General features: G+C 47.1%; 1 protein-coding gene across 2 annotated transcripts in view; it reads right to left on the reverse strand.

Moving 5' to 3' along the window:
• LOC126571431 (sodium-dependent phosphate transporter 2) overlaps positions 1–27,716 on the reverse strand; it is a 43,533-nt gene that overhangs the window by 6,860 nt on the left and 8,957 nt on the right. Inside the window, exon 1 of one of the 2 annotated variants that reach the window (XM_050229930.1) lies at positions 7,587–7,797. The exons of the other annotated variant lie outside the window; for it this stretch is intronic. The gene's annotated coding sequence lies outside the window, so the exon portion shown is untranslated. Of the gene's footprint in view, positions 1–7,586; positions 7,798–27,716 lie in introns of those variants that run through there. 2 annotated transcript variants of the gene reach the window in all.

Consider the following 27,716-nt stretch of genomic DNA (forward strand, 5'->3'; position numbering starts at 1 on the left):
GTGCCGTGCTACAAACCGCACCGGACTATCCTTCTCACTCAAGGTCAAGTTCAATGTGAAAGTTATGACCGTGCGCACCGCACCACACCAGTGAAAAGTGTCTTCTCGTAGGCATTTTAATTGCATACTCAGGCGAGCGATAATAGACCGGAGGTTCTATCGCCGCGCCATTGATTATATACTACAAAGTGAGTCAATTTAATAGCACACGACACCGGCACGAATGCTGCTGCCGGGAAGCAAGCGTTCTTGATAGCTTCTTCTCCAGGCAGCGCTCGCGGAAAGCGTGAGGTCAAAAATCCAATCATTCCTCCCCAGCATCGGCGCAATCGCGAGCGCGTCTATCAATTTGTTTAACGTTGGGAACTGAACTTGAAGCATCGACGGTGGCAGGCTGGCAGGCTGGCAGGCTGACAGTCAGGGACAGTCAGGGACACGACGACCACACGTCGTCCTATCATCAACGGTCGCTCCGACGCTGTAATGCGTGTCTGTTTTGGTGAGAAGTGGATTCATTTCTTTAAATACCCCCAGGAGCACTGGCGTGCCGAGGCCCACCATACATGCGAGTATGTGTGGCCTTTTTCCCCGTTTGCAAACATCTGACCTTTTGCATACACGCGACCAAAGACCACTCGCGCGCGCAATGATGACCGTCAGAGCTCAGCATCCTCATCTCACAGGCACGAGAGGAAGATGGCCATTTGGACGTTGGCGTTGGGAAGAAGCTGAAGATGAACATGAAGGAACGGATGTTACGCTATACACACTGTGTTGTGTACTATCGCTCTGATTGATAACACTGGGACACGGGACGCGGGAGATCAGTTTGTTTTGTAAACTCTTCTCCACCGCACCAGTAGCATTGAGGAGGGTTAATGATGAGCATCGGGCGCGCTGGTCATACCCAACTGTACCTGCCTGCCACCTCTTCGCGATCGCCGGAAGGTGATCGCCAACGATCGCTGCTTTTGCGACGCAAATTAATTCAGCGATCGCGGGAGTCGATTGATGATTGTTTTGCTATCTTGCATTGTCGCTAGTGTTTGTTGTTGATTTATCCTTGCCAAAACAAACAAAGCTCAGCAAGAACATGTGCTCAAACGGAGAGTTATATCCATCTTTCTCTCTCCTCGTGATCCACAGTTTCGAGCACATAAACTTGCTTTCTGGTTATTTATGCTTCAAGCATGGCGGTTGAGCGATGTACTACACAACGTTTATAAGCTCGAACAATTCCCAGAAAAAAACATTGCCGATAACTGTCATCCATCGTCATGAAGATCATGATGAAGCGACCGAAAATAGTTAATACATTCCCCTGGCCGCTGCCATCGATCACCAAACCACCATTCACAACCTACTGACTGTAACTGTGCTCTCCTCCTTCACGAGATGAAAAAAGGGACATCTCACAGTCTCTTCACATATAAATATATGACCTGATTTTGCGCGGGCAGTTCTGCAAAGACCACCCACTCAACCCGCCGCCTTTGGCCGAAAAACGTGATAACCAACGACTACCATAAAAAATAAAATAAAATAAGGAAGTCAACCACGCACGAGTCAACCACCAGTGTCACACTTTCTGCTGCGGGTACACGCGCGGCCCGCGCTCCTTTTCCTCATCATATCGCACCGGACATAAATTCGAAGACGAGAGAGGAGCAAACCGAAAGAAGAAAAACTACATTCGAGGGCTCGCGAGTCCCGATCTCACGCCACCGGTTGGCCGGGCGGCCGTTTCGCATCGTGGCGTACATCGTGGGGTTCTGACGCGTTTATAACCCCGTTCCCCTTCATCCACCACCCCCCGGGGGGGGGGGGGGGGGGGGTTCTTTGAACTGTTTCCTTTCCTCTTCTTATTAAGACAACGCGCACACACCACACGAGCGCGTCTCTCTTTTTTTTTTTTTTGGGGGGTTTATTTTCAATGCGAATCGAAGCCACTTCTCCAATTCTACTCCTCCTCTTTCTTGGTGTCGCAGCTCTTGTAGCGTTGCTGTCGGACGGTCCGCCCGGCAGGGGGTTCATTTGAAATTCCGCACGCCAAGCACGAACCATGACAGTACACGGCACGGCGGGCACGAGGAGAGTCCCCTTTCATTTCCTGCCTGTTTTTTTTTTTTTTGGCCACTCCTCCAGGTGTTCCTGGTGATCTGCGATACCCATTTACACTAGCAGTTGTACGATCGCCGACCGAAATTGATCATCGATCTCGATCTCGTCTCGATAAATGCGATCGTTTCTCCTGACGCTTACGTGCGGTGCTTTCTTGCGGCACATCTGCACTTTGGCCTTGTCCTCACCACAGGCACGCAACGCACGCCAGGGAGGACCGCGCACCCGTATGTGTGCACAAGTGAACGCCAACCACAGTGACGCCAAGACATGGCCAATCGAGAGCAGCGAGAGAGATCGAACGCACCGCACCGATCTGCTGCTGCTGCTGCTGACGACGACGACGACGACGACGAATGTTGCTGTCGCTGTTAGTAGTGTGTCGGTGCGAATTCGCGATCGTTTCGCAGATCGCACGCAAATAAGCACAAAACCTCTCCACTCCTCCTCCTCCTCCTCCTCCTCCTCCTCTGTCGCCCGCACCCCGGCACTCTACACCTTCTCTCTCGCTACTGCCGTCGAGACTCTTACTTTCCTCCTCACCGTTGGTACTAACTTTGGGACATGGGAGGTCATTGCAGGCCGTCTGCCTATTTTAAGCAGCACTCGGCTTATTCGGCGGCAAACGGCGGCGACCCCTCGCCCCTCTCTCTCTCTCTCTTATCATACCCTGTTGTGTATCAAACGGACCAAGAGCAGCAGCAGCACCAAGCAATCCGATGTCTTGTCACGCGAGCTCGATGTCGTGAATTGTTTGGTGTTTGCTGCTGCTGCTGCTGCTGCTGCCTGTCTGCCAATTGTGCCACTTATTCGTTGTAGCAGATATTAAAAATCAATGAAACAACATCCTTCCCCTCACACACTCTTCTGTACAGTTTGTGGCTGTGGAAGAGGGACTGTGTGCTGCGGTTTGATCATGACACGGTTCTCGCTCTCCCGCCGAGCTGTCCGTCATCGAGTATACGTCGCAAGGGCTGCCAAGGAGGAGAGGACATCTGTCAATTCCGTGCCGATGGAGTAGAGGAGACGTGAAGATGATGGCCTGTGCGGCAACGGCAACGGCTTATGTCCATGACCGAGAGAGGCAAAGTCGCACCATTTACTTTTATTTTTGGATCAAATAACCTCTCCTCGAGGGGATGACGTCAAGTGCTTCCGGTTACGCGGGTGATTCTCCGGTTACTAAGGATCCTCTCCACTGACGGCGATCAGAAGAACGATCGAATCTTCAATTGGTGAGGTGATCGCCAAATTGGACGGAATTTGAGAATACACCGCGGTGTCAAGGACAGCTTGATGGCGAAATTCCATTCCAAATGCTGCTGCCATGGCAACGATCCCTTCTTCTTCTTCTCCTTCTCAAGATGCCCGGGGTGCTGGATCAGCATGATGTCATGCATGATCACAGCAACAACTGCTTTGGTGCCAGCTGCTGAACTGCTGCTGCTGCTGCTTTGACAAATCTTTCTCGCGTAATCTCTTCCCACGATCCTCTAATCTGATAAAGTGTCACACTCCATTTCACCGGCGTACGTTGGGGTTAATGGTGGTGGTGGTCCCACTTGACAGATTGCGCGGGAGGATGTAAGCAACGATAGTGAGCGCAATGCGACGACAAGATGATGGACAACTTGAGAGTAATTAGTGCCACAATATGACTACATCCATCCCGTCTTGAGCCGGACGTGGCACATGATACGTCAATCTAGTCGCAGGCGGTCCCAATTACACGCTGTTTGACCAACACATGGCACACACCGAGGCATGGAGTCCATTTTTACAATCACAACCGGCAGCCTAGGGCCCTCTAGATGCGTATCACGATTCACGCAGCACGTTTTTTCGGCAGCCTGGTTCCCGTTGTTATCGGAACACTTCGATCAGGGGGGAAAAAAAAGGGCACGGACTGATATCAGCTGGCCGGCGAGATAAATGAAACATCGAGAACCGATCGGAGTGTGTGGGCCTCGCGTCCGGAACCGTATGGGCCCCGTAACGTCATCGCGGAACCGCTTAGCGCAAAGTGACTCGACCGAGCATGACCGAGCACACCACCGTCAGAGGCGCACCGCACCTCACCTCTATCTGGTTGATTCATCGATATCGCCCAGCCCTGTTTCGTGCTATCTCGAAGCCAGAAAAGGGGTCTCCACTGCCCGCCAATTAAGTGAGGAGTGGCCGGTGATACATGGTATGCCGCAGAGGCTGACTTGCAGGTCTCTATCGCCGCCGCCGCCGCCGCCGCCTGTTTACGTGCCATTGATTTGCTGCAGTTGCGGTGAACTGGAATCGTGATTTGGAGCAACTTTTCGCGCTGACAAAGGGCGCCAGAGTGGTCGCGTTTAATGCAAATCAAGCCAAGATCAAGACCAGATTCCAGTCAACCGGTCAACATCCCAATGGGCGCACCAACAAACAACAACAGCATACTAGCGGTTGGCCGCGCAGAACTCGAACAGGTTTGGCCACCAGACCACTCTAGGCCTTGGTCCTGGGCGGAAACCCTTTAATCGTGTGCGGGAGGAAGAAATTGATTAGAGGCCAATCGTCGTCGTCGTCGTCGTCGTCGTTGTGGGTGCTGTTGCTCGTGGACCACATTCTACCAGACACCTTCAAGGTTATCATCGATAGCCGACGAGCTGTAGGCATGTTGTCCATTTCGCTCGCCAGTCAGGACAATGGGCAGGTTCCCCCTGCTGACACGCCCGAAACGAATCTGTGAAACAATCTTTGTGCCATGTCAAAGGTTAGCAACATTGTGATAGGCAGCAGAATCGACCGCATCGGCCGTGTCTTTGACGATTGGAGGGCCCAAATTGCGTCAGATGATGATGATGATGATGACGATGATGATGTGGATGACGGCTATGGCGTACTTATGTGCTGCTTATCGCTAATCGGGGCAAAATTCGCGATTATGATAGGCCACGAGTACCCCGATGAAAGATTTATGGCCTCGTCACGACACCACACCAGAGCGGTGGCTACGACGCGAATCGCCAATTCAAGGACGGGAGTGGATCGAGTACAGCAAAACTTCCCGGCATAAGAAATGATCGTACAAAACCGAACTCTTTTGTACTACACGAATGATGAAGCATCAATTCGCGTTTTCGCGAGGCACGATCACAACGAATTGCGCATTTCGAAAGACTCTTCTGCTGTATCCCATCCCTTCTTCTCGTCTCCTCTTGGCTCAACTGGTTGGTTGCCTGGGCGGCTTCCTCTTCCTACGGGAAAGCGAGCAATTCACGCGACATTCGCGTGATTGATGAACGCAGCGGGGTGCGTGACGTTGTTGGTTGTAAAACGACGACGAATCGAGCGCGCTCGCTGCCGTCGACGAGGATCAGAGGAGAAGTGTTCTGGGGTCGTATATTATTCTTGGGTCCAAATTTAATTGCTCTATGGTACACACCAAAGGAGTGGCCGGTTAATTGAATTCACTTGAATTGAAGCACTTTGCGTCACCGAGCAAACCACCACCACTACCGGGTGGATCACTATTGACGCGATACATTGTGGGTGATCGTCTAGGCCGCCGAATTTATGGAGTCTTTCGCGCTACCGTTTATAATATAGGTGTTGGGGATATCGCAGGATCAGCGAAGTTCTGAGAATGACAGAACTCAGTGCGGAAGGACTTGAAATTGTCGCACTTTATATTGAAAATAATCGTTCAATACCCTTCGGCCTTCTCGTTCGCCGGATTTGACGGCTCTCGACTTTTTTCTGTGGTTCTCTATTTGAAAAGTAAGGTTTATGCCAACAAACCAAAGCCTATGAAACAACTTAAAGCAAATATCAGAGCAAAAATTACCAAAATAACTCCCAAAATGTTGTCAAATACAATTCCAAATGCTCGAAAATGGGGCGCTTTTTGTATGCCGAATGAAGGCGATCATTTGATCGATATCATATTCTGAGTTAATTATCGATAAATGGCATAGAATAATGGCCGCGTTATTCAACTTTTAAATAGGTAAGCTCCAGATGGAGTATCCAGTATGTAATCCTAGAAACAGATTCTAGAGATTGAGCTGTCACTTCATACAGAAAAAGTCATCTAACACCAGCTTCTACGATAGGATTCATATAACCTGGGCGCAAAGTTAGATTTTCAGTGTTAACAGAAAGTTCACTAGCTTAACATTAAGCTATAAGCTAGCTGATAAGTTAGTGAGATCCTCCTGATCTCTTGATCCTCCTGAGGGTCATCGAGGTATCCAGAAAAAAAAGATTTATTCCAAAAGAATCCGAAAAAGGAAATTCTTCGAGATTCTTCTGCACCAAAAAAAAACTGATGCAAAAAGAAGTCACTCCAAATTAATAAGTACACACGTCTGACTCTGACCGATCGCCTGTGGCAACAATAATAACAGAACACAGAGGAATGGCGCGCGCATTACCGCAGAACGGAAGTAACTGGAAAATGGGTTCCAAAAATAGAATGGCAATCACAATTCCATCATTCCATGAGTCTCAACAATCACCACTTCCCCATTATTAGGCTACTCCCGTTCCACCAAACTCCACTATTCCCCGCGAAGTAACACTGGATCCCGTAATCGCGACCACCCAACCGACCGACCGTCAAGCACAACGTGCGCGCACGCCATTGTCACGAGATGTGATGATTTGGCGGGATTCCGCGCCGTTCCGCTCCGGGTGCGTGGTTAGGCCGATGTGCGAAACGCGCGACTCGAGCGGCGATTGTTGTTCCCGTACTTTCCGCGGCGCATGATAAGCACCAGACGGGGTGAGAAGGGTTGTTTTATGGTTTTCCACTTTGCCGATTGGCAACACAGAAGTTAATCAGACGGTTTTTTTTTCTCAGTTGGTCCAATTGGCGCGAGTCAGCTGCACCCTAGAACGCGAGACTAGCGTGAGGCTTCCGAAATGATCGCCGACGACGACGGTGGTCACGGGAAGCGGCATCGCACTAGAGCTCCGCCGGCGTGGGTCTTCTAGTGCCGCCGCGTATCTCGCGTGCGCACGATCGTGGGGGCACACGAAACCAAAGCGATCGCCAGCACGTTAAAACCACGTGCGCTCGTCGCATGCCGTACAGCTCTCGCCCGACAACCGCCATCATCATCATCATCATCACGGGACCATCATCGGCCGTGGTGGCGGTGGTGGTCATGCGTATTTTTGTCTCGCCCGATAGCGCCCCCGTCCGTCCCGTGAGGCCACCCGTCTCCACCCGTTTGGACACATCCCCTGTGCGCACCTTCAGCGCACCTTCGAACGTAAGCACTCTTACACAATGAACTCCACACCGCCATCGGTGGCGAACAACTTCCGTGGCGGTTGCAGTGGCGGTGTTGTAGACGCGCTGCTGTCAATGGCCTCCACACGTGGTGTGACCGGGACGACTTGGATGATCTCCCTTTTTTTCTTCACACTTGCTCTTTTCCGGTGCCCTGTCTGCTACTAGACACACGAAGCAAAACAACACTTACTCGATAGCCGTTGCTGCTACTGCTGATCGATCGATCGATGAAACTCTCCACCAAGCTGCCACGAAACTCTGTGAGTGAAGATCGCGAGAATGATGATGCCAGACGATCACGGCGCACTGCAGTACCCCGGGGGGAGCAATCACGATCGGATTGGATTGCAAAAAAGTGAGACACGTCGTCTGCGTTGTCGTCGATCTAATCAATGTGCACCGCTGCGGTAAACTGAACTGATTCGAGCAGTGTATTTTAGGTTTTATTTAAGATTCTGCTCGAATACCTCGTCGCTGCGCGCGTCGCCGCAGCTCCACACCACGAGGTTGATCGCGCACGCGGCTCCCCTTTTTTTTTGCAAACGGAGCAACGCTGTGTTGGTGAGATCGAGAGACTGCCCGTTGCTTGCTTGCTTGCCCGGTGGCGGTCTCACGCGTGTTGGTGGCGCCACCATGAGACCCCTTCCGAACGAACGAACGTACGTAAGCTGATCACGGCGCAATCGCGCATATATGCTCGCGTTTTCGTTCGTGGCGACAACGATGGCGGTGGCGACGGAAGTGGGGAGCGCAAAAATACGGTGGGAAAAAAGGGAGAAAACAGACATTCAAGCGCTCGGCGAAACGCAAACATGCATCGACCGCCAACCGGAGAGGATGTAACGACGACAACCAACAGACCCAAGACCATCAGACCAGAGAGCCACCATTCAGCGGAATGGGAGGGGGGGGGGGGAATGGAGTGCAAAATCCAGCAGCATTACCTGCCCAACGAAATTCTCAGAATTCCAGCATCCCAGCATCTATCTACCGCCCCGGGGTACAGGTTGCTAACTAGCACAATAGAGAAGTGAGAGAAGATCCCAAACCCCATGGAAGCGATCATGTTTCATCAGCCACCGGTACCCGGCGAATGGATGACATCAACCCCCGGGGGGGTGGTGGTACAGCGCCGTGGTTCGGAAGTTGATAATCACTGGAAGCGCGTGAGTCGCGGCTCACAACTGCACGTGCTCATCGCATGCGTCTTCTGTTCGCGTCGCTGTGTCCCGTCTAAACAAACGCGGCCGCGCCGAACCGAGAAGAGGTAGACCTCCTCTTTGCTTCGCTCTCGAGAAGGAGGGAGTAGACTACGCGGCCGCATGAATCATGAAATCAAACAGTGGAACAGTGGTGTCAGTGATCAGAACGAGAAAGAAGCCGGTCTACAGGGACGGACCAACGTATTTTGTACTGGCTGCTGTACAGATTCATCAGCTACAAATAGCCAAGCAGTGACACAACCGTGGAGAGAGAGAGACTAAATGCCTCATGAACATGATCATGGTGACGAAGCGAAATCTCTAATTGAAACAAAAAGGCTTAATTAACGGAATATAATAAACAATCGACCAGCAGCACGGCACGTGTGCCATGTTAATTGGTGCTGTTGCTCCTTCTTTTTTTGCACTCGACAATCAAATCACGAACTGTGTTCACGTGTTACACTCTGCACACGATTTGTACCGAAGCAGAGTGAAGTTGTATGATTTAAACAGAAAGAAGAACCGCCTTGAACCACCGCGGGGCAGCGGGGTTGTTGCTGTCGCGAGTGATAAAATCTCTGCCCAAAGCCGCCCATGTCCATCCACACCATCAATTGACATCCATTACCGTGGCTGTTAACAGCGGGCGCGAACTAAAACGGTCGCAAATGAATTGTGCCAATAAAACCGGTGCGTAAACGGACGTCGATCGGTCGATCGGTCGATCAAGCACAGAGGGAACAGCCTAGTAGCAGTGGAAGTGGCTCTCTGCGCTGTTGCTAACGCCCGGAATGGGAAGCACAGAGCGACGGACTAAGTTAATCAGCGACTCATTAACATGATTGTTCTAAAATCCCCCCCGCCGCCATGCGCCATCGATCATCATTTGTGGATTCACACTGGAATTTTTTTTTTCTTTTAGATTTTAACACATGATACCCACAGATGATGCTGAAACAAGGCCGTGGCGCGCTAAATGGTCGACGGTGCCCTCTCTTCCCAGCTGCGATCGAGTTCAATATCGATCAGCAGAGCACCGGTCTCTCGTCGTGGTCACGTTTCACCGGCTTGGCACCGGCCTGAACGTGATTGGAGGAGACTGAGCGCTGATTGGGGCTAAAAATATGATTCGTCAACAAACCACACTCAGCAGACGAGGCGCTCGTCGATCATCGTTCATCACCGTTCGATCGTTAACGGGGGATCGCGTGTGTGATCGGCATCCGCTGACCGATCGATCAATCGTGATGCGAGCTGGCAACCCTCAGGCTCCTAATCAGTGTCTTCCTAATTAGTTGTGAGTTGAATCGAGTTGCCGTTGCTGCTCTGACAGCTGTCAATGGCCGCTAAGCTGCTGCTACTGCTACCACTTCACGACGAAATAGCGGAAAATTAATTGGCCAAATCGCCGGACCACAAGTTCCGCTGCTCTTCACAGGCCATTTGCCTTCCGTAGAATTCCACTGCACGTGGGTCCACTAGAGTCGCTAAAAAGCACATGCACGTTTTTCACCCTTAGATTGCGGAGCTTCATCGTGATTCATCACAAATCGCCGGTAGTACGTGGAAGTGTTGCAGTCCTAGGCTCAATGAACAGAACCCTTTTTTTTTCGTTGTTATCAACATCAATCGACAAAGACGCGACGACGGTCATTCGGTCACTACGGCGGAGGGGCGGGGGTCGAGAGTGAAAGATGCATTGACACGGGACGGTATTGTGATAACGCGACAGCGGGTTGTCCGCAAAACCACCACCTCCACCACATCGTCAGGGCCCGTCCCGGATGACCTTTGAAACGCGTTCGTTTCTTTCGAGTGTTCTTACAGTGAGCGTCTAAGGGGTCCTTTGAGGGGGTTTTTTTGCTGAATATCAAAATGTTGTTAAAGAAAGCATATCAAGAGTGCGCCGTTCGAGTTGTGTAGCCAAAAATGGGAAGAGGGAGGTGGGGAGAAAGTGTTGTAAGCAACAAAATAAAGACAAAAACCCGTTCTCGTACTGATCATCCTGGGCAGCAGCAGCAGCAGCATGCCGACACCGCAGAAACCAGTCCGCGCGCGCAGAAGGGAATTCCAATATCGTCATAACGGCAGCAGTAGCAACACGGCCACGATGATACTGCTGGACTGGCTGGAGGCTCTTGCAGTTGTGTGCTCTTTCTGCTTAAATCGGCGCTTTCCTTGGCTCAGCTATCTGTAGTAGTGGTAGTAGTAGTAATGATCGTTGTCGTTGTCGTGGCGACAGTTTGGTCAAAACGTTTCACAACAATTTCAAAAAATGCGCCAACTAAGCGCAAGCAGCGCAGCGATAGCAACGACAGCAGCACCACGCACGTTTATCGCTCTTTCGAGCTCGATTTCAACTTCTCTCCCTCCACCGCCGTGCCTCAAGAAGGCTTCCTCGATCACACCCTTCCCCGGTTAGTAACTACCGTGGGCCACCGGGACCGCCGGGTCGTGGTGTTTACTTTTTTTTCTCGATTTTCTTGTCGCAGTGTCGCGGCCGCTACACACAGACCCCCGCCGGTACACCACAAAAAGTCTTATCACTGAGTTCCAACGAAAAGTAGGGAGAAAAAAGAACAAACTAGCCACCGCAGCACGTAGCGTAGAGCGTGGGTTTCATCATTACCGGTGCGCGGTGTGGTGAGCGAGAGGAGGAGCACCACCGACACCATCACCAGAAGCTGCTACCCTCCATGACTAGCACACACCCCAGTGCTGAGTACCAACTGTCATTCACCGCAAAACGTGGAACTGGAACCCCATGGCACAGAACGGCATGTGCGTGCAGCGCATTACGACGAAGCCGGCGGGTTGTGTGACGTACGGAACGGAATCTGACGAGTCACCACTACATCCTACCCCGGTGATCCGGGGGATGCACGTATATATTGGTTCCACTGGCCGATTCCAATCGATTCGCATCAATACCACCGACAACTGACGACTGGACTTGGTCAACACGCCACTCTCCGCAACGCCAGATGGTGAAATGATGGCCACGTTCGCAAAAAAAGAAACCGGACCTCCCCTCCCACAGATCGTCAGCGATAATCAACGATCAGCCCTCCATCCGCCGGCCACTACACGAGCGATTCCGTGTTTCCGATCCGCTGATGAACCTCCTCCTGACTACACGATCACCGGGATCTGGCGATCACGAAGAGCGGCGTTTCAGCGGGTGTCGTAAGTCTGTGCGTACCGTCATCGTCGTCGTGTCGTCCAAGAGACGCTAGCGGTTCTGCAAGATCACGTGCGATACGCGTGCGTCACCGACAGGAGGGTGGAATGTACGATCCCGTCACATAACGAACGTGGCAGACAGAAGCTCGAGCGGCTTCCGTCACTCACTATGGTTCGATGAATGAATGAGTTGCTCGACAACCACCGGCAACGACTGCGACGACGACAACGGCCTGTGTCTCGTTATCGGTGACGTGGAGGCGATTATTTGTTGAATGATTTCCAGCGCAAGCCTCCATCGTCGTCGAGGTGACTGGTTGGTGTGGCTTTCGTGTGATGGATCACAAAGATGCCAATTAGAGAGACAAAAATAAGGCTCTGGCGTTCGTTTAGCTAGCAGATTTTTTAGATAATAGAAATGCAAGAAGGAGAACTATGGTTCTAATTTGAATTTTTTTGTGAAAGATCATAGAAAATATTTAAATCAAATTCAAAATTCAATCGCTCATGGTGTCTGGATTCAAAGCATTACAAATTGTAATTCATTTGTGCAAATAAAAATAACCAATTACAGACTGTTAATAACACTATATCGTCTATCAAGAAGCTAAACAACAACCAACAGCTCGGTATTTATTTTTTTGTGACACATATTTTTAACATTTTTCCCTGAACGCTGATCCTTTCAAGAGTATTGTGTAAAATTTTTGGGCCAATCGAAGCAAAACTAACAAAGTTATAGATTTTCGAAAATCCGCGTTTCATACAAAGGCTCCATTCAGCTCGCTACTTCGAAAAGCGTTTCCCAAAACCAACGTTTTCAAAGTCGGTGCCCATCGATGCCGTAAAGACTATTGGACAGATCGATTTGATATTTTAAAAAATTGTTGATAATTATTTTAAAAATAATTATGTAAAGTTCGTTTTATTTGGCAGAATCGCAAAAAGCATCACTTTTTCAACTTCAAAAATCTGCCAAAAATCGAAAAATAAGAATATCTACAAAAACTCTCCGGGACTACCTGGACAAACTTATAATCTTTCTAACGAATGTCGATTTGTATTTTTCTGATGACCCGTCACGCAGCTACGATGGGCACCGTAAAAAGTACCTTTTCGACGACATGCCTTCCAAAATTTGATGCCATCGATTAATTTTTCAATGAATGTTACTCAAAACAATACCAAAAATTCTTCAAAAGTTGTAGATTGATATGTCATTTATTTTAAAAAATTAAGTTGGATGGTTACGTCTCAAAAAATCGTCAAAAACGGTCCTTTTTTGGCCCGAAAATATCGAAGTCCCCCCTTAACATGACGCAAATAATGCTTTCTCAGATTAAAAAACTGAACTGGTACATCAAGACCTTCAGGAGCGACTGAACGCTTTTTTTTTCAGAAAGCAAACACCACTCGCCAGTTGTGGGGTGGGACATATCGGTAAGTAACCAAACTTCATATTTAATTCCTCATTTACTGTCATTCCAACAAGGCAATAGTGAATGATGCAATTCAAAGTTTGCACCTATCCGGATCATCGGAGAAGAATTCGACACCCTTTAACTACTGATTCCGATGTGCTACGATGCTATGTACTGGTAAAACATTCCACGAGAATTCAGACTATCTATACTCCGCATGGAGTTCCACAATCCCACAAAACTCAGGTTCCAAAACCGCACAATAATGCACACAAAGCGATGGTCTCGACACTCAAATATACTTAAAAAAAAATGACACACTTGGAACAATGTAGCGGTCAAACAAATTTGAGGATAGGCAGTTTTATGAAAACGTTATCTTGAGCTGAAACACAAATTGCATCCAAAACGTCAGTAGCTCCACCGCAATGACCTAGCCAGCCGCCGCTAATCTGTGAGCGTATTTGCGTTGGCAAGGTCATTAATCTGACGCTATATGGCCGGGATATATGCAACCCCATCGTCTTGTGTCGTCTATGGTGCATATGAATCATGTACAGTGGGAGAGCCGCGGACATATCTTATCGCTATCTGATGAACACCTGGTGCACTTTTCAGGCCAGGCCTTTTTTTTGCCACAAGCGTCAAGAGCACTGCATTTACAATGAACATATTTATTGCAGGAAAAAGAACATTAAAAAAATCCCTCACTAGGTATTCTTCATTGATTACATTTGCATACTGTAAAAACTTGATTGCAAAAATGATACTCGTTACTACAGAATCCACAGCGCATAAATTACGATAAGGTGTTTAAATTCCGACCCTGCTTATCCATGCTCGAAACGCAACGCATTTGCAACACCTTTCTTAATGAGGACAATGACATGGCTCTCCAAATTACGTCGTTAGCAAACGGAAAAGTGTGGTGTAGAAGTGCTCTTCCGGAACGGAAACCGAAATTGGGCCACACGACGAATGATGACAAACCATACCCGGGATGGTAATTATGGCGATAATGCGCAACGGAGCGGGGTGCGCAATAATTCTGGAGCGCAATCTGAGTGCAATCTTGTTCGCACTCCTATCCGTACGTTGCGTACATTGGTCACACGCCGCTAGATAACCGGGAACAACCTCCGCTAGCTTCCGAAAAACAATGTCATTAATTCGTAGAAACCGCGTATCCGTTTGATTACGCGGATTGCCAATCTCAATGTTGACACTTTTATGAAGGTTGGCACGCGCAGCAAGCACAAGATTTGCTTCACACCGTGCGCGACACAAACAATGATCCAGAAGTCGCGAGACTATTACGCACTGCTGCGTTGCTATGATGATAACACGTCACATTTTGCACTCGTTATTATCTCCAATCGGCCATAACGGCCACATCAGATGTTTTTGCGGTATAGGCGTAGCAGCTGCAAATGTTTACCGCAATGAATCAGCTCATTTGGCATCAAATGGAACGGTCGATGCAAACGATTGCACTCAACAACCGACATGCCATGATGGATTCCGACAAATTCCATTCCGCTGGAGCGCAACGGCATGAGTTTGTCAACTTTCCAATTCCCCAAAACCCCAGAAGATCTTCTTTATACGATCTCTCTGATGACAGGCAGCAATGGGTGTATGTGGCCCACATTCCTGTACCTATGACCCATCATGGCGAGTAGTAATAATATCGGCAGAAAATGCTCTCCCACTTTTCCACGAAAAATCTCCGTTCTTCGACTTTTTACGACCCCCAGTTGCTGGAAGCGCATCATCGATGAATGTTACGACGTAAGGGACAGCAGTAGGTACCATCACCATCCATCACCAGCGCGGTTGACAACGATGACACCAAACGGACGACGACAGTGGTTCTCGGAAAAGCAGGAAAAACAACCATCAAGTTTCGAAAGCATGCTGGCTGGGTGCAAAATGCGCGAAGGCCATCCAGTAGCACGGGCGTATCCTTGGCCGGCACTGATTTCTAAATTTAAAACGCTCTCTCACGCTTCCCGCTTCCTTCTTGTCAGGGCGGCGCGACACATTGGCCTAGAAACGGCCAACGGCCCTCTCAGCTGTTCTCTGACCATAACCTACACCGTCCTCGACCGTGTTGTTACCGGATGCTGGATGCTTTCTTCTGGATGTGATGTACATACCGGAACTGGCACTCGCATATCGCAAAGCTTCGCGCCAAAGTGACAAAGAGTTACCTTGCAGTGACGTTGATGCAGTTGATGGCCAGTGGAATGGAGCGTGCTGCTGCTACGTCACTTTATGGCATCTAAACTGAGACCCCTCCTGTTCAAAAGGCACGCGCAGTTTGTTGTTCCGTATCCGGTGGCGATCCGGCGCGATAATAGAAACAAATCGGAACACACATCACAGTGCCACACCTGACGCCGCCGTTCGCGGAGTAAATATTATTGTTTACCTGGCGCAAATAAACACAAACGGCCCGGATCCAGGAACTCCGCTAAGCTCTGATTAGGTGCAGTAGTACTTACTAAGAGAAGTGTAGTTAAGAACAAGGTGATGGTGGACGATGGAGCCTTGGCACCATGAGGATCAGCGAGATGTGAGTCACGAGAAAGCAACCATAAATGACAATTGCAACCCCACCCTGGGCCGGGGTCTGATGAAATCATCTATCGATGGTTTGCGACCTTCAGCCGCGTGCTCGTTAACTACGACCCCCCCCCCCCCCCCCCCGGGGGGTGGTGGTATGGAATGCAGAACCGGATACCCGGACCATGCCACACCATCTATCATGTCGACACTCTCTTTTCTCAGCCGGCAGGGCAGCATTTGCAGCCGTTGTTGATCCTGGCGATTAATTTATTAGTTTCAGAGCAGTGGTCTGGACCTAGCAGCTGGTGGTGGACCAAAGGTGGACAAAACCGGACGACACGCCCTTTTGCAGGCCGGACCAACTTCTTTGGGTCAACTGGAACACAAATGCAAATGGCACCACCCCACTTTTCCTTCCTTCGCAGACATACTTTCATTGTCAACTCAGTCCTGCTTGGGTCACTTGGAACTGGTGTTGTGGAGTAGAATCGGGGGAGGTGGTAGTAGCGAGCAGAGCAAGGCGGCTGACATACCGACCGATCGATCTGTCCTAGAGTTCTCGCGCGTGCTTCTCGTGACAGATTCGAGCGATAGAAAACCACTCCGATCAGTGTGGCTGCGGCACATACATTAAATCGTGTCTAATTGGCATACAATGGGCGATGCAGAGTCTGCATACCTGCATTAAGGAATGAGCGTGCATAAGCATTTCAAATCTCCGTGACTTAAACATGCAATTTGTGGTGTAAAACGGATAATTATAAATCATTAGCCATAGTTAATGATGTGGCATAATTTATCATCGAATACTTTGCACAACTTACGATGGACAGTAAAAAGAATGGAACTATATTGCCCACTGTCGACACAAGCTTACCATAAATGGTAGTGACAGAGGAAAATCCGATTGAATTCTGGGCAAAACCGTCGCTGCCCAAAAAAGCTCATAAGCCCCAGGCAACCTTTTCGGATGACGAAGCGTCTTGAAACCGTCTTTTAAGTGTTCCATTTCGTTCATTAGGCATCTTTTAACCATAATCAATGTGCAATTTTTCTAATTTAAAATTATAACAAATATTTTCCTTGGCTACAAAACTGGTTGTTTCGTTCCTACAAAAAATGCGATGCCGACATCGTTGATTTTCAGTGTTCATTCTGCGTGTTTAAAAAAATGAAAGTGGTGGTTTTAATGTGGCAAACGAGGATCGCGATCAACTAGCGAATGTGTTAGAAAACACCAAATTGCAGGCCTTATTGGGCAAAACGGCACCAAGGATCGTTACAAGCAAAAATTAATCAATTGTGACCGAGACGTTTGAAGAAATCGACCGAAATATCAAAACAGACAAAATTGACTTTGCTCGATGAAAATGCTCCGCCATACAGCGGAATACTGGCCAAGGACTCACCCGAGTTGGCACTATCAGATTCGATTAACAGCATTTGCTTGAGCAACAGCAGCTTGAGATTAACATTCATTTGCATCGTTGGGACAGGTATTCGTCAAGCAGCGGTTCCAGTGATTCGTTCAATGTAACAGATTAGCTTCTTTTCGGCAAGGCATCCATCAATTATCTGAGGGATGGTTAAATTGTGTAGCTAACAATTGCCATTACTTTGGAGAATAAATGTTTCTCCATGTTCCCAGAATAAATGGCGTTTTTCGCAAAGAAACGGCGGATTCATATGCATACACCTGGTATATGAAACACCTGTGTAAATGCAACACTTTTGGGTCTAAAATTTCATTACAATTCTACTCCTGGTCCTCCTGGTGTTAAACTCCTGGTGCGTATTCAAAGCGGCAAATGTTTTGCATCTGATGCAACACACAAGTGTCCACAAAGGGTATCCGCAGCGGGATTGCGGACCAAATAAATGGATTTTTGTTATCGCAATAAATCGAGTTTAAAGATCGCCTCCTCTTCGCGCCATCTGTTCCACCACGAGGGGTCAGCGAGAAGATCCGAGATCTATTCTTCTTAACGAACTACCACAATTTCAAGGAATTCAGCCAAAAAAGCTGGTGTGGGCCAATCAAATTAAACCTGTTTTATTGGTAGCTGGTGGTCGGTGCTATCAGTCGTTCCTTTCGGTTCCCATGAGCTTACGTATTCGCCGGATATACAAAAAAGAATCCCCCGAAAAGGTGATCCAATATCTACAAAAAAAAAACTCCATCGAAAGTTAGCCATCTTCATTCTACCCCCTCAAGAAGCTCTCGTTCCCCAAATGAATAACATTCCCATCACCACAGCGCATAACAACGAAGAAGAAAGATCAAGCCTCCAGACGGCTCCACAGTAACACGCCACGTGAGTTCGGTAAGATCAATACGACAACTACGGCGATGGCGCAACGAAAAATCCACGTAAAAGTGGTCAAACGGGCGAGCAAAATCGCGATCCGAAAATCCGGAATCGAAATAAATCACCAGTTATGCTATCCTGTGTGCGCCGCGCTGCTGCTTTACGAGACACTTCAGTGGCAACTGGTTTTGTTGGGGGCCCTCGGCGTTCGCTTAGGGATTCCTCGACCTCGACATCTGCGTGGGCCCCGTTCCGTTGTTCCGTTTGACGGCGCACACCCGGGGTTTTTGACTTCTCCCTTCAGTGCAGGCCGCCAGCTTCTTCGTCGAGACATTAGGCCAGTTAATTGAAACGAATCGCTACGCAAGTTCTCGGAAGCGCGTGGTGGGAGGATTCTGTTTTGCAACCGGTCAATGTGCGATCTGGTAACAGATCTGCTTAAGGACGAACCAAGGTTAAGGACAATCCGATAAAAGTGTTCGGAGTAGCACTCCACCTCCACAGCAAGAGGAAGGGGTATATGGTTCAAAAAGTTATGCCCTCCAAACCATCATAAATACAGCCAAGCTTACGGAAAAGTTTTTGTCCCATGGAAACAAGGAAGCAAAAAAAAATAAAGGTCCTTTAAACGAACTCATTGGGCAACAATAGAAGGATTTGCTCTAGAGTTTAAAAGCACTTGAAAAAATTAAACAGGAATCGTGTAAGATGCAGATAGCAATGCTGAAAAGCAGTAAGCTCCTTCGGATTCCAGATTACTGTCGGTAAATTCGTTGACAAAATGACAAAATTCGTTTGATTGTTGGTCGAACATAATATCCAACATTGCTGCCAATTGACTGATACTGATAAAGAATACTACTGGGCATTTCGTGGAATCAACAAAAGGAAAAAGTTGTAAATGACCAAGCGAAATCGCCTAATTAACTATTAATCAATATTGTCATTTCGAAGGCCGGTTGGATGGATGGCCACGTGATAGCATAAAAAAAGCTCACGTTATTCAAGCAACGGATTTTAATGATAATAAAAAAATGTTGAAGAGATGCATAGGACAATAAATCGTCTAGGACATAAACATAAGAGCTGAGATCTCGAAGAGTGACAGCAAGATAGAAAGGAAGAAGCTGTATGAAACATTACTTATATTCATTACAGACAAAGGATTTTCGTTTTTGGAAAAGAGACATAGTATCAATGAAAGGGGGGTTGATTTTTTTTTAATTCCTACTACTCTCCAGGCGCGAGGCCGTTCCAACGCTTATAGATCAACAGCGTTTATGGTTGATTCGAATGCCGGTCATCTCTACAATGTTTCAACAGATACTTAACGATCAACGTCTGTTCGGGAGAAAGAAATGAAGTGATCTTGACAAGGAAAAAGTACACCTAGTAAAAAAAAGGTTTGTTGATCGAAAGATCGACGTATCGAGGCGTCAAGAAGTTGTAGACGAAAATATTCCTTCAAAATCAAAGAGTAAATAATAATTGTAGGATAGAAAATTACGAAATGTGTTATACCATTCCCAAGAACAATTGACGAAGCAGTGCTGCAAAGAGAGCATGGATTAGTAAACAACACGAGCTAAAATACTAAATACTAAAATGCAAACACAAATGTTTAAAAACCAAAATTTTTCAAACGTTTGCATCTCCAATATGTTCTCTTCGGCTCACTGAATCCAACGCCACTGTAAGAATTCTTTCCGTTAATCCATTTCATATGATACACTCTTTACTTTTCAAACTAAAGCCAGCCAATCCCGTTGGGGCCAATCATCGATTGTCCGGATGCCCGCAGGACACATAAATAAACAGTGCTATGAGTACTATGAGTAAGCTCTTTGATCGGAGGTCTACTAAACCTTGGAGAGAACTAAAGTAGGTTACAGATGCTGTACCGGTGCAGCAACAAGCAGCAGCAGATGCTGGACAGGCCCCATAGCGCTGACCTAGAAAACAATATCCCGTTTGACGTTTGCTGTGCAGCAGCTACTACAAGGAGCAGCAACAGAAACAGCAGCAAAGTTCGAACCAATTTCAAGTCATCGCCGACACCTTAGCCGACACTGATGGACTCCAATATTGTCCAGTCGGTGCACCCGTTACCCTTCTTCTTGCCGCGAGCTCCACCTCGCCGTGCCAACCCCCTGAAACCTCGTGTAAAAAAAACTCAGCGGACGGTGAACGAGTGCACCAGCTCACGTGGCACCGTGGCCCGCCACTAAGTGTCCATTCGATGGACACTTACAAATCGGCGGACGGTGGAAGATAGTGGTGTGCAGTGAAAAATAAATAAAGTTTTCCATTGGTCCATCCCTCTTCGTGTCCTTCCTTCTCCACAAGCCGGAGGTTAGTGGCTCGCTTTGCTTCCTTTTTGCAGGAACCACGCAGCAGGACGCCATCGCCCTCTTCCCACAGTCTTCAATTCGCCGTGCACGGGGCGGTTGTCAATTTATCGTCACGTTTGCTGGCAATCGCTGGGGCATGTTCACGTCCATTGTTTTCAATTGACACCTACCTACCAGAGCATCAGAGGGTTAACCTTTCGCCGCTCGACATGGAAGCTACGTAGAGCGTTCCTGGAGCGAAAGAACGAAGGTAAGTGAAGAACCATCTTATCGGTCGCCACAGAATCAGTTAAGTCTACTGTGATGCTCTTAGGTGGTTTTGAGATGGATGCTATCCCCTTGAGTGGTGGTATTCTTTGACAGAATGGCAAAAAAACGAAAGCAAACCATAATGTAGTGTTGCCTGCACGTTCAAATATAAGTATTTTCTCGGTCTAAACACTAAAGGAGTTGCTTGAAAACACGTGAAAGGAAGGACCTTGCGATGCGTTACATTCTAGTGCAGTGCTTGTGGCGCGAGAGAATCTCAAAGCGGCACACATGCAGCGTTTATGAATCAAACCTTGTGTCGCACTTGTGAGCATTCCGATAAAAAAAAATCAAACACCAGCAACGCACTCGGTTTCTTCCGGTTTGCATAGTGATTGCACCTGAATAGACGAGAGAGTGAGGTCAACGCAACCTTCCACCAAGGTGACAGCAGCGCATATAGACCTCCGCAACATTCGAATGTTTTATCAGTGCACCTAGATTCCGGTTCGGTTGCAGGATGCAGGTGATTTGATTCTAAAAATCGCTTTCAGTTTGATAACCTAACGCGATCATCGATTTCCTGTCAACTGTTTAGTTTCTCCGAAAGTGGGATCCGGATTACGGTTCCATGTGGGGATTACAAATTCATTTTAAGCAATGTTATCGTACATGCAAGCATTACAAATACCACACCGCATCAATGCCCAGCCAGGATGACGTTACCATCGAAATTAATGATAAATACGAACGAATTCCAACTGGCCATGATGGTTTATTTCTTTATTGACGGCCAATAAAATCGTATCCGAAAAAAGAAAAAAAACCGAAAGAAAAAAGCATCATCATGCGCCCATTCTGACGCGGTGGCTGATGGTAGGTAGAATGGAATATTCATAACCGGCAATGTCTTTTTTTTCTATCTAACGCTCTCTCTCGTCAGTCAGTCGGCCTTGCCAGCGTGTTCGTCGCTCATAAAAGAGGAAAGCGAAAACGCAAAAGCAGAACATTATCATTCACCATCAGCCCCCATTGGCAGTCAGTAGCGCACGGCATTAACAGTATCGATATTGCCATCGATGGAATTGTAATTGACGAAGCGAGCCGGTCCTGCACGGAGAAGGAAGAAGCGGGCGTCGCTTCTTCGGTCCGTTTGCCCGTTACTGGGGCGAAAGGAATGTGCAGTTAATGGGATAAAAACATCAAGCCCGCGAACCGTTTGGGGACATATTCAATCAGTCGGCATATTTCGTGATGTGAAAGATGATTAAAGATGTCAGTAGCTAGCAGCATAATGCGCAGAAATCAGAGCACTTGCTAGAGCCAGTTAATTGGAATCAGTCATTCTTATCGTTATCACGGGTTAGATAGTAAAAAAAATGCGCTCATAAGATGCAACTAATAAGCTCTTTGGAGCATGTTATTGTGATCGCAGAGAATGACTTTTCAAAGTTTGATTTGGTTTCTAAACGTTCTTTGTGAATTGTCCTAGTCCCAGTGTGTACATGTTGCGTGACTGCCCTGTTTACCGGTAAACAGTAACATGTTAAAGCAGGTGAAGATTTGTTAACAAAAGATGTAGCTTGTTCGGGTCACGTATAAATATTATCATAAGAAGTGATTTTGTTATTGAAATCAATAACAAAAAATAAGGAGTTCATTTTTTCAAAAGTTCATCGAATATGATACTCACTGTTTGCTTTATACAAAGCGGAGGTGGTTATGAATTATGGATTAATTTCTCGAACTTTTCGAATTACCCGAATTGGGAATAGCTTAACTACAAAACGCTCCTCCTTCACTTCTATCGCTTACCTATATGCATATTGGGAAGAGAAGAAAAAAAAATGAGATAAAAAATCATCATTTTCTCGTTTTAATGTTTGACAATAATGGTAAACAGCACCGAATGCAAAGTGGCAAAAAAGGAGCAGCTGTCGTTTGAAGCAGCAGTTCATCGCTAAAAACCAAACAACAACTCTGTCCGCCCACGGTGATCTCAAGAGGAATACCCGGTACGGTACTCGCGATGGCGAAGTTGAACAGCGACCCACTAAAGCGCCACCAGCAGCAGCAGCAGCAGCAGCAGCAGTGAGGCCCCCCAAAGGACCGCCAGACAGTCCGTGGAATTCGTTCGCAATGAAACAAATACGCATCATGCGACCCCGGGTCTGGGTACGTCCGGTAGTGTGTCCGTGAAGTGAAGTATCAATTCCAGCCATGAAGCCCCCACCCGTCCAGTCCATTAGGCATAATATCGGATAACTTTTACTATCTACTTATTTATACAATTTCATGGAAGCCTCTAGTTCATCTCGTTGTACAAAACTGCATAACCAGTGCTCGAGATTCATGTTCGTGTTTCATTACCATCCTCCTGTTGGCCACACAGAGCACCAAGGATTCATTCGCACCAGACTGTTCCTAAAATACCAAACAAATCCCAACCCTTCACAATCAGGCAGGCAGACACTTTGATCCGACCACATCTGACGACCAAAGTAGCCAGCAGAGCGTCAAAGGACCCATCATAACCAAATGGTTAAGATGCAAAAGGGTCCTCTCTCACACCCTTGGCAAGGCCATCACAAGGACACAAAAAAGGGCCTGCGAAACAAAAGGGAAACTATGTTGCAAAAGACCGCCACCACCCTCAAATGCCACGCCACATTCCATAGGCATGGCTGTGTGCCATTCCTTGTTGAAATTCTCACAAAGTGTGTGGCCCCCCTGACTTGTACGTGGGGAACCGGTCTAGGCATCGGGCGACAGAGCCCTTGGCAAAACCGTGTGTCAGCATAATGTACTGCGCGTGGCGCGTTCTGTGGTTTTGAGTTTGAGTGTCTCTCGTCCGACGAATCTCTCGTCAGATGTCACTCCATAACGAAGGGCACAGGGCATCCGGGGTCCTTGATGATTCGCGACCAGTCTTCGTCTCGATCGTCTCAAGGCCGTTCCAACGCGTCCAGCTACCGGTTCCGATCCACGGACCATTCAACAACACATTAGCGCCAAGTACAGGGTGTACCATAAAAAAATGAGAATGCTTTCATTGCTCTGTTTTGAGTATTTTTTCAACACCAATATGGCAATATGGGGTATCGTTGTGTTCGTAAGAGTCTTATCTATCAAATGATGTATAATAAGTACCCGTGCAAAAGATGTCTGTCCGGAAAAATGTATTCAAAGGCGACAGTGTCGAGTTTGCTTCGCGCCCAAGAGAAATCTCATAGATATAACAGAGGTCCTCAGATGTAATCTTGGCATTGTTTACAGGATTAAATGTTCAATTTATGAACGGCCAAGGCCTAGGAAACACGGTAGTGGTCAGCAACGATCTGAGCGCACTGAAAAAGTGGTAGGATCCGTCAGAGCAAAAGTTAGCGAAATCCAGTGCAATCCATATGAAAGCTTGCATAAGAGACGAATATCTCAAGATCCTGCCTGCATCGGTTGGCCAAATATGACCTAAAAGCAATCTCTAGAGCTAGGGTGAAGCGTAATTTAATAGTTGAAAGGATAAAACATCATTAGACAGGATAAAACATAGTTTGAAAATAGCACCAGTTTTCATAAAATCCAATACTAAAATGAATATTGATGTTTATATCACTTTTTTGAAGGAACACGTTTTAGCATGGATTAAAGCAAACTTCAAAACACCAGAAAATGTTGAGTTTCAGCAAGATGGAGGCCCCTGCGAAACGTCTTAACGGTCTGAAACATGTTTGAAGGAAAACATGAATTTTTGGTCGAATGATTTATGCCCTCCAAGAGGTCCTGAATTAAATCGGTTGGGCTATTCAATATGGGCGTTTGTTCGACCTAAGACCTGTGAACCATAACACCATACACGGTTGGTTCGCTGAAATCGTTTATCATCAAAGCCTGGTCTTCTAAGTTGGACACCTATTTTACCGAAGGTGTTCTCGAATTCGTAGCCGCTTGGTGAAATTAATTGAGAAAACAGGCCGACAAACCCACTCATTTTGTTTGTTTTTGATAAACAAAGAAATATAGAGCGAATGAAATACTTTGAAACAGTTGAAAATATAAAAAATGGCTTTAAACTTCAATAAAAGATTTTCTCATTTTTTTATGGTACACCCTGTAATCGCCATCATCATCCATCATCCAACACAGCAACACACGAGGCACGGAGCTCGAGAAAAGAATTCGGAAATGCGTCGTTCCGTGGTCCATGTCCTATGAAGCGTGGCGAAAACATTCCACTTACAAGTGTTACACTCTCTCTCACACTTTGGCGAAGTGGTGCTGGAACCCAACAGCCGAGTCCAATGCAAACGATGTTTTGCGCCTATTAATAGCCACGGCACGGTGCCCTTCAATCACGTCGACTACCTCCTCTACACTAACCAATCAACTGTAAGCGACCGAAAGAAAGGTAGTTTCCAGGACAAGTAGAACGTTCTTCCTTTGTCGTCACAAACCTTTGAGGAGAAAGGACACTAGGAATGAGAGTGAATCGACGGGCGGCCGGTTCGCTGAAGGACATCCATTCCAAGAGCAATGGGCAAGGATTTGTTTGGGGAGTGTGTTGCACAGAACAGAACGTACTCTACTCATCTTTATCTCAACGTTCTGTTCTGTTGATGGACGGAACACCGAACGGACCGCACACTTCAGGCGCACGCGTGTCCTTCACTCGAACAAAAACCTCTAACCGAAGCCAATGGACGCTAATTAGCCAGCTCCACGCCCAAGGACTGGCGTGTGCAGTTTGCAGAAACCCGAAGCAGAAAGCATCTTCTCCGTCTCGTACACCGCCGCTAAGTGGTCCGACCGGCCGGCCGGCCGGCTTCACTTCGTGTGGTTAATGCATGACTTCCGACACGCCAATCTTGTTATACCTTTTTCCACTCGATGGTATTGGCCACAGCTAGCCTAATTCGTACACCAGCTGGCCACCCAGCCAGGCAGATCAGCTTCGGTTTTGCTCTCCAACACCGCGCAACCGAGAGCAAATCGATGTTGAAAGAAAGCTCCTCACGGAACGCCGCTATCATCGGTCCTCCGTAGGGCTTTCCTTTCCCCTCCCTTCCCATAAGGGGTATCGATATTTGCGTCATCGAGACACTGGGTACACGCTCCAGCGCTCAAGGTCATACAAGCTTCCATCTACGGATGGTAGACGCTCGGTCGGTCACTTCAAGCACTACACTCTCGATTGACCCATCGCGGGGCTTCTTCTTCGGATGGTCGTCACTGGTTGGTGATCGAGAAGTGATGCATCTCCACGGGCCGGTTGCCGGAGAGCATATTACGAATCGAAAGAATAGAATACCCTGAAGAGGATAATCACGGAGAAGGTAGGTAGGCAGAGCAAGCACACAATTGCATTACAACATCATTCCAGCTTGTCGAGCTTTCGCTGTTGCCTTTGGGGTGGGATGTACCAGTTGCACGACCATTTAAAGCGGGAACAGGACTATCGTGTTTGCTTGTTGAATGTTGAATTTGTGATGAAATACGGGTGTTATCAAAGTGGTTATATGGTACTAGCTTATTTATAATTAGTTATTTGTAGATTACAAAATATTTTCTCTCTCTCTTTATCTTTTTTTTTCTTCTCCTTTATTCCTTAGTTTTTAACTAATCCTCATATAGTTAAGCAAAAAAGATGTTAACAAATAAATACTAAATAATTTAAATACTCCATTCTACAAATGAGGAGCAATTGGGCGATAGAAAATCGACTGCAAAGGTAAAATGTTTAAAATGTCCCTCGAATACCTTGGCTTGCATTCAGTAAAGGCGACAACCCTCTGAGATATCAGACGATTGTACTCGACGGGAAACAGTAAAGTATTGTTTGCAAACAGTAGCTTTTGTTTGCATATCATCGTCATCACATAATGCCTCAAATGATAACATTTCAACATAGTTTTGCGAGTATTTTGCAATAGTATACAATCGTCAGATTGTCTCTCCTAAAGTTAGCAAAATCGTTAAATAGCTATTATGATTTGCTGAACGTTTTCAAATTATTGAATTTTATATTTAAAAAATCAAATTTCTATACAATTATCCTAAGGCAATATAACAAACTTAATGTTAAATGAACTTAGAGTCATGTAAAAAGGAGCAATATCCGTTCAAATCGTGTTGCCGTTCAAAAACAATAGTAATGGTTAAGAAATAGTACTTTAAGATCACAGAACTTCAGATCTTAGAGTGTTTCCACACACAGCCAAAATTTTCGCTGCCAAAATTTTCGCGCGAAAATCCTTAGAGTGTTTCTACACACAGCCAAAATTTTCGCTGCGAGAGCGCAATTGTCGGCAAACGTCAAAAACTCCATATAAAGTTTGACTTTTGCCGACAATTGCGCTACGAAAACGAAAATTATCGCGCAATATAGAAACACTCTTATAGGATGCTAAGGATTTTTATAGGCTGCTAGAGCAGTCTCTTTAATACTAACACTGATTTATAGTAACAAAGATTCATTTTAACTAACGGGATTGATTTAAATGATGACTCATTCATTCGACTAATCCCTGTCCATAAATTCTTTCCCAGTGCTAGAAATACAATCCAGTAGAGAATGTCAGAAGTGAAAACTATCGTTCCGGTGGGAAACGCATAGGTCAAGCGAGGATAAAAGTGTTCCCGCCCGGAAGGTCCTCTAACGACCAGGAAAAGCCTTCCATCCAGCAGCAAGGATGAACCTTGCACCACTGCCCCTTTAAAGGTCTCACATCTTTGTTTCATTGACCTAGCCCTGCTGACGAGAGGCGTATCCACCTAGCGCCACTGTAAAGTCAAAGCCTCTAATCAAATCGAAATGATTAAAATTTCACGCTAGTAGACGGCGAACAAAGTGGGAGAACAGCTTCTTTTCGCAAGATTGGCAAGCTTCTAACAAATTAACACACATATCCAGACGATAACGCTACATGGTTTCTCCATAGAAGCAGCCAAGAGTTCGGGGAACATCCAGCACAGTTGCAACCGAAGCCGAAGCCGAAGCCCAAGCAAAAGCTATCATATCATACACCCCACATATT

Source organism: Anopheles aquasalis, chromosome 2 (genome assembly GCF_943734665.1).
Source record: "Anopheles aquasalis chromosome 2, idAnoAquaMG_Q_19, whole genome shotgun sequence".
NCBI lineage: Eukaryota > Metazoa > Arthropoda > Insecta > Diptera > Culicidae > Anopheles > Anopheles aquasalis.